At 37.5% G+C, this 10000-nt stretch overlaps 1 protein-coding gene and 1 long non-coding RNA gene across 2 annotated transcripts in view; one reads left to right on the top strand and one right to left on the bottom strand.

Moving 5' to 3' along the window:
* LOC138032903 (uromodulin-like) overlaps window positions 1–4101 on the bottom strand; it is a 36871-nt gene extending 32770 nt beyond the window's left edge. Inside the window, exons 1-3 of the mRNA XM_068880615.1 lie at window positions 4058–4101; window positions 3900–3939; window positions 2948–2987 (exon numbers count right to left, since the gene is read on the bottom strand). The gene's annotated coding sequence lies outside the window, so the exon portion shown is untranslated. The remainder of the gene's footprint in view (window positions 1–2947; window positions 2988–3899; window positions 3940–4057) is intronic.
* The window catches only part of LOC138032905 (uncharacterized), a 26101-nt gene that overhangs the window by 2034 nt on the left and 14067 nt on the right, over window positions 1–10000 (top strand). The gene's annotated exons all lie outside the window — the stretch shown is intronic.

The raw sequence follows: 10000 nt of genomic DNA, 5'->3' as shown, positions 1-10000 counted from the left end.
CCTTAGCAACGCACCCCAAAAAATACGTCAGTGGGCCCTTAAGCCTGCGTCAGAAGTCGAAAACCATGCCTATGCACATTTTTGTGGGGTAAAAGAGGTTTATTATGGAATTTGTGCAGATAGTCAATATCAAAGATGTATGCTGTAAACTATTATGATACTGGGCACATTGGCATACATGGAGGGGTGGAAGTACCTACGGACGGCCGATGACGTTTTGCTATAAAACAAAGATTTCTCGCAGCGATGGGTTACCTTATTTTCTTAACAATGGCGCTCCGCGCGCGCGCACCTTTGGCATGTGCGAAGCCCCGCTAAAAATAAGAAACTCAACTTCTAAACCCTGGATAAACTTAGGCCTTTAAAAAATCTATAAAAGTGCGGGATAAACTTTACAAAAAAAATGGCTGATTACTCGCAACGTAATATTTCTGAATAAATATAAAAACATACGGTAATCGTAATAAAATTGCCTTTATAAACAAATTATATCGCCCTTCGTATTAAAGTCAAGTTGTTGCTGACTCTACTATTATAGCTAATGCTAAAAAAATGTGGGATAACATAATTTTTTTAATCAACAAAAAGCGCCCATCCTCATATATAGAAAAACTGCAATTTCGTGACAAACTATACCCTCAACCATCCTCGATTCACGGTAATGTTCTTAATAATTTCTTCAGCAATGTACCTGTTTACCTTGCTTCTAAACTGCCTAAACCCAGTCGTCGCTTTTCTTCTTATTTAAGGCAAAAAAAGGCCTAAATTTTACCTCCGACCAGTTAATGAGATTGAGGTTTTTCTTCTTGTTGAGGATATTGATGGAAGTCCACTGGTGCGGACAAGGTTCACCCTTTGTTATTATCTGTAGCTCCCTTTCAAATTTATCGTCCTGTTGCTCACATCATTAACTTGTCCATCAAACATGGTCATGGTATTTTTCCAGACCGATAATTTAAAAAATGCGAAAGTGGTCCCTATATATATTCAAACAAGGCTCTCGTTTCATGTGTGATAATTACACAGACCTATATCTATCCTTCCTGCATTAAGGAAAATTTTTGAAAAATGTATATGTAATCAATCAAGTCCATATTTTTTCACTGAAGATATTATTATTTCTAATCAATATGGATTCAAACAAGGTCATACAACTGTGGACTGTCTAGTTGATCTCATGGAAGAAATTTCTACAACTCTTGATCGAGGCGAGTATGCTGTATCAATATTTTTCGACATGACTTAAGCTTTTGATACCGTTAATCATTCCATACTGTTGTCCAAATTATCTTTTTACAGTGTTCCAAATCCTGATATTAATTGGTTTAAATCGTATCTGAGCAAAAGAAAGAGTGTTTGTAAATGTTGTCATTTCTGATACCATTTCAATCTCCTCTGGTATACCACAAGGTTCAATTCAGCCTTGGACCATTGCTGTTTCTAGTATATATCAATGGTTTTACTAAAGCTTCTAGTTTTTTCTCGATGAGACTTTTTTGCGGATGGCCATCGTCACAAGCCTAACTCAACCTGATGGAAGAGAGAGAGTCGTAAGAATGAACAAACACAGAATGCCCATCTTCACAAGCCTAACTCAGTTTGGCTTTGTACAGAGACAAAGTATGACTAAAGATAATTTGTGATTGTTGAAAAGGAAAAGTAAACAGTCTGCCAAGTAAAAAAGAATTAGTGTGAATTAGTGTAACAATAATTGTTTTGTCAATGTATGTGTTGATGACAGCAGTTATTGCTGACACAATCATACATTGTAAGAACAATAGTATGTCTTAATTAAACACCCAACCCAATACAAAACAGCTGATCATCAGAAGCATTCTCACAATTAAAACCACAGTCTAACCAGAACCAACAAAGTTTTCTTAGTCAGAGAAAAAAAAAACAATGGTAAAAGCCTGCATAGACGAACATATATATATATTTTTTTGTCTGTCAAAATAGGGATACGGTGCTTGGAAATTCAGGCTTAAAGTGGGTTCTTGACAAGGTCCTAATTTCTATGTAGGAGATATAGGTATTTATTGCCAGAAAAATAAAAATTTGCGATCTCAAAGTCAAATTCCTTGGTTAAAGTGCTTATTGCAATTTAAGTGTTACTTACATATAGAACCTGCTTGATTTTAATTCACTAAACAGGGTTTTGTATAATTATGCCAAATATCTGCCAACAGGTTCTTACAAAAGGATCTCTATTGCATACTTTCAAACGTGTCTGAACAACCAAAGTGTCTGAACGAGCAATTTTTCCTTGTCAAGGCAAACTTGTCAAGGAAAAATTGCTCGTGTAATGGGGCTTTAAACAATGCCAGCTGATTACAATACCAAACAACAGCAGGTTACGAGAGCTGCTAATTACTGCTTTGTTTTCAGCTTGGGTTTCCTTATTTTGGGCTGAGAATTTTAGCTTATGGAAACCATGCTAAAAGCATGGCACAACTCTTATTATTTGTATTATTTTTAAGTGGTATTGAAAGAGATTTCTTAAACATAAAATAGTAAAAACGAACGATAAAATCCGACCTTTCGGAGTAGTCATGACTCCATTATCAAGGGAAAATGTTTGATCATGCAAATTACAGCATTTAAAGCGATATGGCGCGAAAATTGACATAACAAGGTGCGAAAATTATAAAAATACTTTCGCGCGAAAAGAGTCTGATTGCACGTAGAGATTTGGCTTTAAAGTCAAATTTGTTCCTGCATTTCTTAAGCACTTCAAAATGTCTCAGCAGGCCCTGAGGGATTGCCCCATGCAAGTTCTTGTAATTTTTTAGTGCATGTTTGTTATCTGCTTTCTGGCTACAAAGACTGGTTTCTATGTTAACACAAAAACAGAGACTTCGCAGGAGTTGTCGAGAGTCAGTAATAAATCGTCTTTCTAACGAAATAAATTAAATTAAAGTAAGTGCGAATTTTTCTTGATTCTTACCTTGTGTTTGAGGAAAGCACCTGGTCGATCCAGTGGCTGCCTACACGAAAAAGAAAAATACGTACTGCTGTCAATTTTTACAATTCCTTAGCTCAATTCAGTTGCTCGTGTACATGTAAATGGGGATTTAAACAAGGGAAGCTGATTACAATACCAAACAATAGCAGCTTACGAGAGATGCTAATTACTGCTTTGTTTTCAGCTTGGGTTTCCTTATTTTGGGCTGAGAATTTTAGCTTATGGAAACCATGCTAAAAGCATGGCACAACTCTTATTATCTTTATTATTTTTAAGTGCTATTGAAAGAGATTTCTTAAAACATAAAATAGTAAAAACGAACGATAAAATCCGACCTTTCGGAGTAGTCATGACTCCATTATCAAGGGAAAATGTTTGATCATACAAATTACAGCAATTAAAGCGATATGGCGCGAAAATTGACATAACAAGGTGCGAAGATTATAAAAATACTTTCGCACGAATAGAGTCTGATTGCACGTAGAGATTTGGCTTTAAAGTCAAATTTGTTCCTGCATTTCTTAAGCACTAACGATAAAATCCGACTTTTCGGAGTAGTCATGACTCCATTATCAAGGGAAAATGTTTGATCATGCAAATTACAGCATTTAAAGCGATATGGTGCGAAAATTGACATAACAAGGTGCGAAAACTATAAAAATACTTTCGCACGAATAGAGTCTCATTGCACGTAGAGATTTGGCTTTAAAGTCAAATTTGTTCCTGCATTTCTTAAGCACTTCAAAATATCTCAGCAGGCACTGAGGGGAATTTTTTAGTGCATGTTTGTTATCTGCTTTCTGGCTACAAAAAATGGTTTCTATGTTAACACAAAAACAGAGACTTCGCAGGAGTTGTCGAGAGTCAATAATAAAACGTCTTTCTAACGAAATAAATTAAATTAAAGTAAGTGCGAATTTTTCTTGATTCTTACCTTGTGTTTGAGGAAAGCACCTGGTCGATCCCGTGGCTGCCTACACGAATAAGAAAAATACGTACTCAGTGCTGTCAATTTTTACAATTCCTTGGCTCAAATCAGTTGCTCGTGTACATGTAAATGGGGCTTTAAACAATGGAAGCTGATTACAATACCAAACAACAGCAGGTTACGAGAGCTGCTAATTACTGCTTTGTTTTCAGCTTGGGTTTCCTTATTTTGGGCTGAGAATTTTAGCTTATGGAGACCATGCTAAAAGCATGGCACAACTCTTATTATCTGTATTATTTTTAAGTGCTATTGAAAGAGATTTCTGTTAAATATGGAGAAACCAGTCGATGGTTCCAAACAGAGTCAGATTGAACTAGATGAGACACACAACCAAAACATACACGTTTCCAACATGGCGGTCTACTCCCAAGCAAACCTGCTTTAATGCGCACGCGTAAACAACAACTGCTAACAGATAAATAACCAATCTCGTTCCCAGAGTCTTCGTTCCCCTTGACCAGGGGGTCGGGTTACGAGAGACTCTGGGATAATCCGTCTCGAATGACAAGATTCTTGTCATGAACACCATTGCGCAGGCGTAGGCGTAACGCCAAAATGGCGGAGAGAGTGGAGGATTTGATTCCCGATGGCATGCAATTTTCTTTAGCAAAATTAGGATATATCAACCTAGAAGTGAAAAAGGAACAACATGACGTGTTGGAGCGATATCCCTGGATAAAAATCTGGGCTGAATATGTTACCAACGGGCTGTGTTTCTCAAGTGTTGCCTGGGATTTTCGATTAGAATTTGTGTAACGTGGAAATGTAAAGCAGATTGTGTCGCTGCTGAATGCACTGATCCGGGATTAGTTTCAAATGTTAAAAGACTGTCTTTGTTTTGTTTTGTTTTTTTTTTGTATCATGGAAGATGAGAGAGAGCGAAACACCAGACTCATTCTTTTAATCATAAAACTATGTCTTCGTTGAAGGATCTTTCAAGTTAGATTCTTCGTCACCAGAGAAGGTTTAGGATTCTTTTCAAAAGAAGATGAGTTCTTTGGGTAAGAGTTTCCTTGCTGTTATAAAGAAGTAGAGGTCTTGAGGGAAGTATCATTTTGCTGCTTTTCATTATTTTGTAAAAACAGAAAATGACTGTTCTCCACCAAATAATGAGAATTCTTGAATAGAGATCTATACTTCTAATTGGATAAACATGTGGATTTTTAGAATATTATTCTTCCATGAACATATAATGTGCTTTCCAAATTTAGGAAAAAATATATATGCAGTGTTCATACATACACAAGGTAATACATACAAGCCATAATCACAAAAACAACTCTGTTAAATTTCACTTAAATAATTAACGTTGCAGAACAAATACAAATTTCTGAAACTTAAACGCCTAAAAACACTGATGATTTCAAAAAATCTATGCGGCATAAAAAAATCAGCCAAACTACTTAGCGATTGAGATAAATCCCTAGAAATGAAAACAGCTTGCAAGCACAAACTAACATGCAAAAGAAATCATGTTCTCTTGAGGGATGGTGTAGACCCGGGGGGGGGGACTCCCATATGAAATAGACGGGGATGCTCGTCGTCTCGCTTAGGGGTGTAAATTTTGGATTTTGGTCTCGCTTAGGGTGTTCCGGGCAAAGCGCCAATATTTTATGCCACCAAGGTCTCGTTTAGGGTTCTGCGAAGTAACACAGAATTACGCGAAGAGAAACATAAGTCAAATTTCCTTTTAAATTTTCTTTTTAGATAAAAGCATTCGATGATTATGCCTTTTTATCATTAAAACTCATCGCGTGTCGTATTTTTGTGTTTTTAAACAGTCTCTTTTAGGGGTCAAAATTTGCTTAAGCCACGCCTAGATTGGTCTCCTTTAGGGGTTAAATTCAAAATGTCCGACGAGCATCCCCGTCTGTTTCATATGGGAGTCCCCCCCCTCCCCCCGGGGGTGTAGATCTTAAAGTGAGTGAAATTAAATAAATGAAAAGTGTTACACAAAAACAATTTTTGTAATTAAAATCTATCACTATCTATTTTCCTTATATCACCTCTATCCAAACAAAAAAAATTAGCCAATCTGGAACTAATTCAAAGCACACACCCAAAAAACTGGCATTAAACCGGGCTGTCATTAACTTTTCACCTGCAATATATCAAAAGCTGATTCTAGTTTTCATTTCCTTCACAATGTGAGCTCAGGGTTAACAGCTGGTACATGTGAATGTCCTTTATGGCAGCCCTGTGAAAACTTTCCAGTTTGACAATTTAATATTGACCATATTAGTAACAGTACAAATTACTACATAACATATCATGGTTTGACATGGTTTGCCTGACATGGTTATGTTCTGTACTATTTCTCGCCTGTTGTGCGTCAAATCAAGAAATGGACTTAGGTGTGTTTACGCGTCAGGGTTTCCATTAAGTTTTAAAGTAGCAGGGACCTTGTGACAGAGTGAGCGGGTACCCCTATATATAGTCTGGCTTTTGATCTTGAAACCTCCTTTGAGCAATGGCGGGTACTGTACTCAGTGTAGACGGGTGCTAGTACCCAGGTCCCAGCTTCTAATAAAACCCCTGCATGTAGGTTCTTTAAGCTAAAAGAGTAGAGACACCTTTTCTATACCTGTAGGGCATTTTTTTTTTGAAGAATGCTAAATACATACTCTCAAGAAACTCAGTGCAGACATGTTGGCTTTCTTGGGTACTCTAGGTTAACCATGTAATGTACCCCAAACAGAGCACAAAGACTCTGTTTGTATGAACTTACTTCCAGAAGAACCTCATTGTCAACAATAATGAAAAGCTGTTGTTCATAATCGTCGGTCTCTGGGCACAGCATATGAACATCCCCACTTAAAACTGTTTAATTCACATAATTGTTTAAGTAACGTCAAATTCCTTTGGGAGAGCAGAGAAATGCACACCGAAAGGTCGATGAAATTATGTATCAAGCAAAATAAAAACTGCAAAAGCCAAAAGTTCTTCATGAGGTTAAGACTAGTCATCCTTGATGCACTTTATATTCCATTTTTCCAGATGAGCAGAGGTCAGTACTTATTTTGAACCATAAAACTTGACAGACTGGATGTAACAATATTATATATACATTGCATATTATCCTGAGAATGTTCATTTCCCATCTTACCCCCTTACCCCCCACCACCTTGCCAATAATGTAATCCCTTCCTCACTGCCAAAGGCTTTCTGTAGGGTGGCCAGCACCATACAAGTTTTGAAACGGTACTTTTCTCTTTAACTCTCTGACTAGCAATACAAAAAAGCCTAAGGATGTTGATTTTAACACTCCAAACAGGAACGGATACTTGTCTACAAACCTTGAACCTAAACATTTCTTTTGTTGGCATAAAAAATAAATTACATTAGAAACTGTTGACAACTGTACATACCAACATGAAGAAGTCAGTCTGACTTCAAAATAGACAGTATAATTTACTGACAACTTAACCGTCAACTGACAAAATTTAAATTGAGGGGATGTGTGGAATACGTTCTCAAGTCACTAGAAATACTGCACAGTTTGCAATGCTACCCTCTCCTTTTGTGTCACAAAATAGATACAATTTATCACAAATATAGGCTGCTGTAAAGTTGCTCCCAAACACACTGTAAAAGCATAAAGTCTGTGTCTAGATAACGAAACGTAAATGAGTCAGGTAGTTCATCGGTGGCAGCACTTAGCTCTGTTTTCTGTAGATTAACAAGGGGTATCACTGATCCCCTTTAACCCATTGACCCCTGGGAGTAAGACTTGACAGATTTTACTCTGTTTAATGCCAGGGAGATTCTAGTCCTCAACTGGGGTCATTCTAGGGCGTTTGAGGTGTCAGTTGGTTGAGCAGTCAAAAACTTTGTCCCTTCCATTAAATGGGATGCTAACCAATCACAGAATTTGTTACAAAGTCTATCAAACATTTGTCAGCATTAAGTTGTATGCGGGTACATATAGAGAGGCAACATGGATTAAAGTTAGAGAAAACAGAGAGATGATCAAGACCAACCTCGTTTCCAGGGTCTCTTTTCTCTGCCTCCTTTGTCCTCAACAACAAAAGAAGGCAGAGAAGAGAGGTTGGATAAAGACCTGGGCTCAGTTGTTCAAAAAGTGATAGTGCTACCCACCAGGCCAGTTGTTCAAATGATGGATATTGCTATTAGCTGGATAAATCACTATCCAGTGGATAAGTAACAGCGGAACCAACTGCACTTTCCAGTGTATAGTGATTTGTCCCGTAGATAGTGTTATCCACCTTTTGAACAACTGGGGCCAGATAAATCACTATCCAGCAGATAAATACTACCAAAGCTAATTGAGTTATCAACAAAACAAAGTTTGAAGTTCAAGTTTATTTATTATTATTATTATTATTATTATTATTATTATTATGACATTATCCAGTAGGTAGTGATTTATCCAGTAGATAGCACTATCCACCCTTCAAACAACTGAGGCCAAAACTCATAAGTCAACCAACCTTTGAAGTCTCAAACACTTGACCAATGTGGCTTCAATAAGCAAATAATAATCGCCACTGTAATTAATACTGTGGGCTGAGCAATTACGGACAAGAAAACTCCTTATGTAGTGGTATGTTAGGGCACATGTACTTCAGAAAGAAGTACTAAATTACTCAAGAGAATGGTGTCATTTTTGTAACTGACCTTTAAGTGCTAGAAGTAATAGGCTCTAGAGGATGGTCAAGCTTTATATTAGACGTTTTTTTAAATTTTATCATAAACGTTTAATAAGCTAAGTATTTGCATAACAAAATCTACAACTGAAGTTTCCATTTTTTCTAAGTACATGTACCTAAAATGTAAGGCAAGTTCCATTGGATGTGAGTTGTACATCTCATTTCATTGATTTGATTCTCTATATCTGATCTGGCCTCTTCTTCCAATGGAGGTTGAGAACAGTACAGTGTAATGAACCCAAATGAAATGCGAGTAAAAAATTTTCAACCTACCGAAAGGATTGCTTTGCATGCCAGAGAGACGGGCCTTCTACGATATTTTCAAAGCGTTCAACAGCACTGTCACAAGCCAAACGAGTTCTCTTTGCATCAGTAAACCTCTTTCTCTACCCAAAACTCATCTGCTAAAGGTTCTCGCACCTTTCCAGGAACTCACATGTACGTATTAAAGTTAACTATACGAGAAGATCTTATGGATTCATATAATAATATGCAGCAATTTGAAGACTCGGTATGACTACATTTTAAAGACATAATTACTCAGTGAGAGACGATTCCATTCCATTAGATTTAATAGGTTCTCACTCTTAGCTTTGGCTCCATACTAATCAACGAACCAATCCAAACAATCAATAACAATCATACAGCGCTCCGTGAAACCTCTCGCGGCACTCGCCTGGAGACCGAAATTGATTGCTCATGCTCAGACTTTCAACCAATCAAAAACTTTATCCAAACGGATTATCCCAGAGTCTCTCGTAACCCGACCCGCTGGTCAAGGGGAACGAAGACTCTGGGAACGAGATTGATAAATAATGAATACATAACACTTCCTCCCCTTCTAATATGTGAAAGTACTAAACTACTGAGAAAACTGTTTGTTTGGTCGAGTTCACAAAATCTAAAAAGAAAAAAACTAGTAAGTCATTAAAAACTTGTAAACATCAACAAAAAGGGTAACCTAAATGTCTCCAGAGCTCTGGCAGTGTTCAACCCTAAAAATGTTCCTTACTACTATCAATGTCACAGACTTAGCTTCACAGGTGCTTTCCTCTGCCTGACGGAATATCTGCGCTCAGCCCTATTTGGCAAATCTCTTGAAATTGACATATTTGGACTTTGTGCTCGAGACGAAGAATCCAACTCAAGTGTTGGAACTGGGTTGGGCGGCTCAAGCGTACAAGCTGACTTCCTAGCTGCAACGGGTGTCTGAGTCTGGATCTTTGGAGTTGACGGCTGTGCTGGGGCACAATTCGGGGTCTTGTCCTTAAGCACAGAGGGTTGTACTGCAACTAGTTTCGGTGTCTGTATAGGTACCTTACAAGGTGTATCTATTTCTGGCTCCGGCACACAGGTAGCAGCGCTTGGTGATGATGA

Source organism: Montipora capricornis, chromosome 14, assembly GCF_036669925.1.
Source record: "Montipora capricornis isolate CH-2021 chromosome 14, ASM3666992v2, whole genome shotgun sequence".
Taxonomy (NCBI): domain Eukaryota; kingdom Metazoa; phylum Cnidaria; class Anthozoa; order Scleractinia; family Acroporidae; genus Montipora; species Montipora capricornis.
Note: the sequence above shows the minus strand (reverse complement) of the source record. Positions and strands in the feature narration are given on the sequence as shown.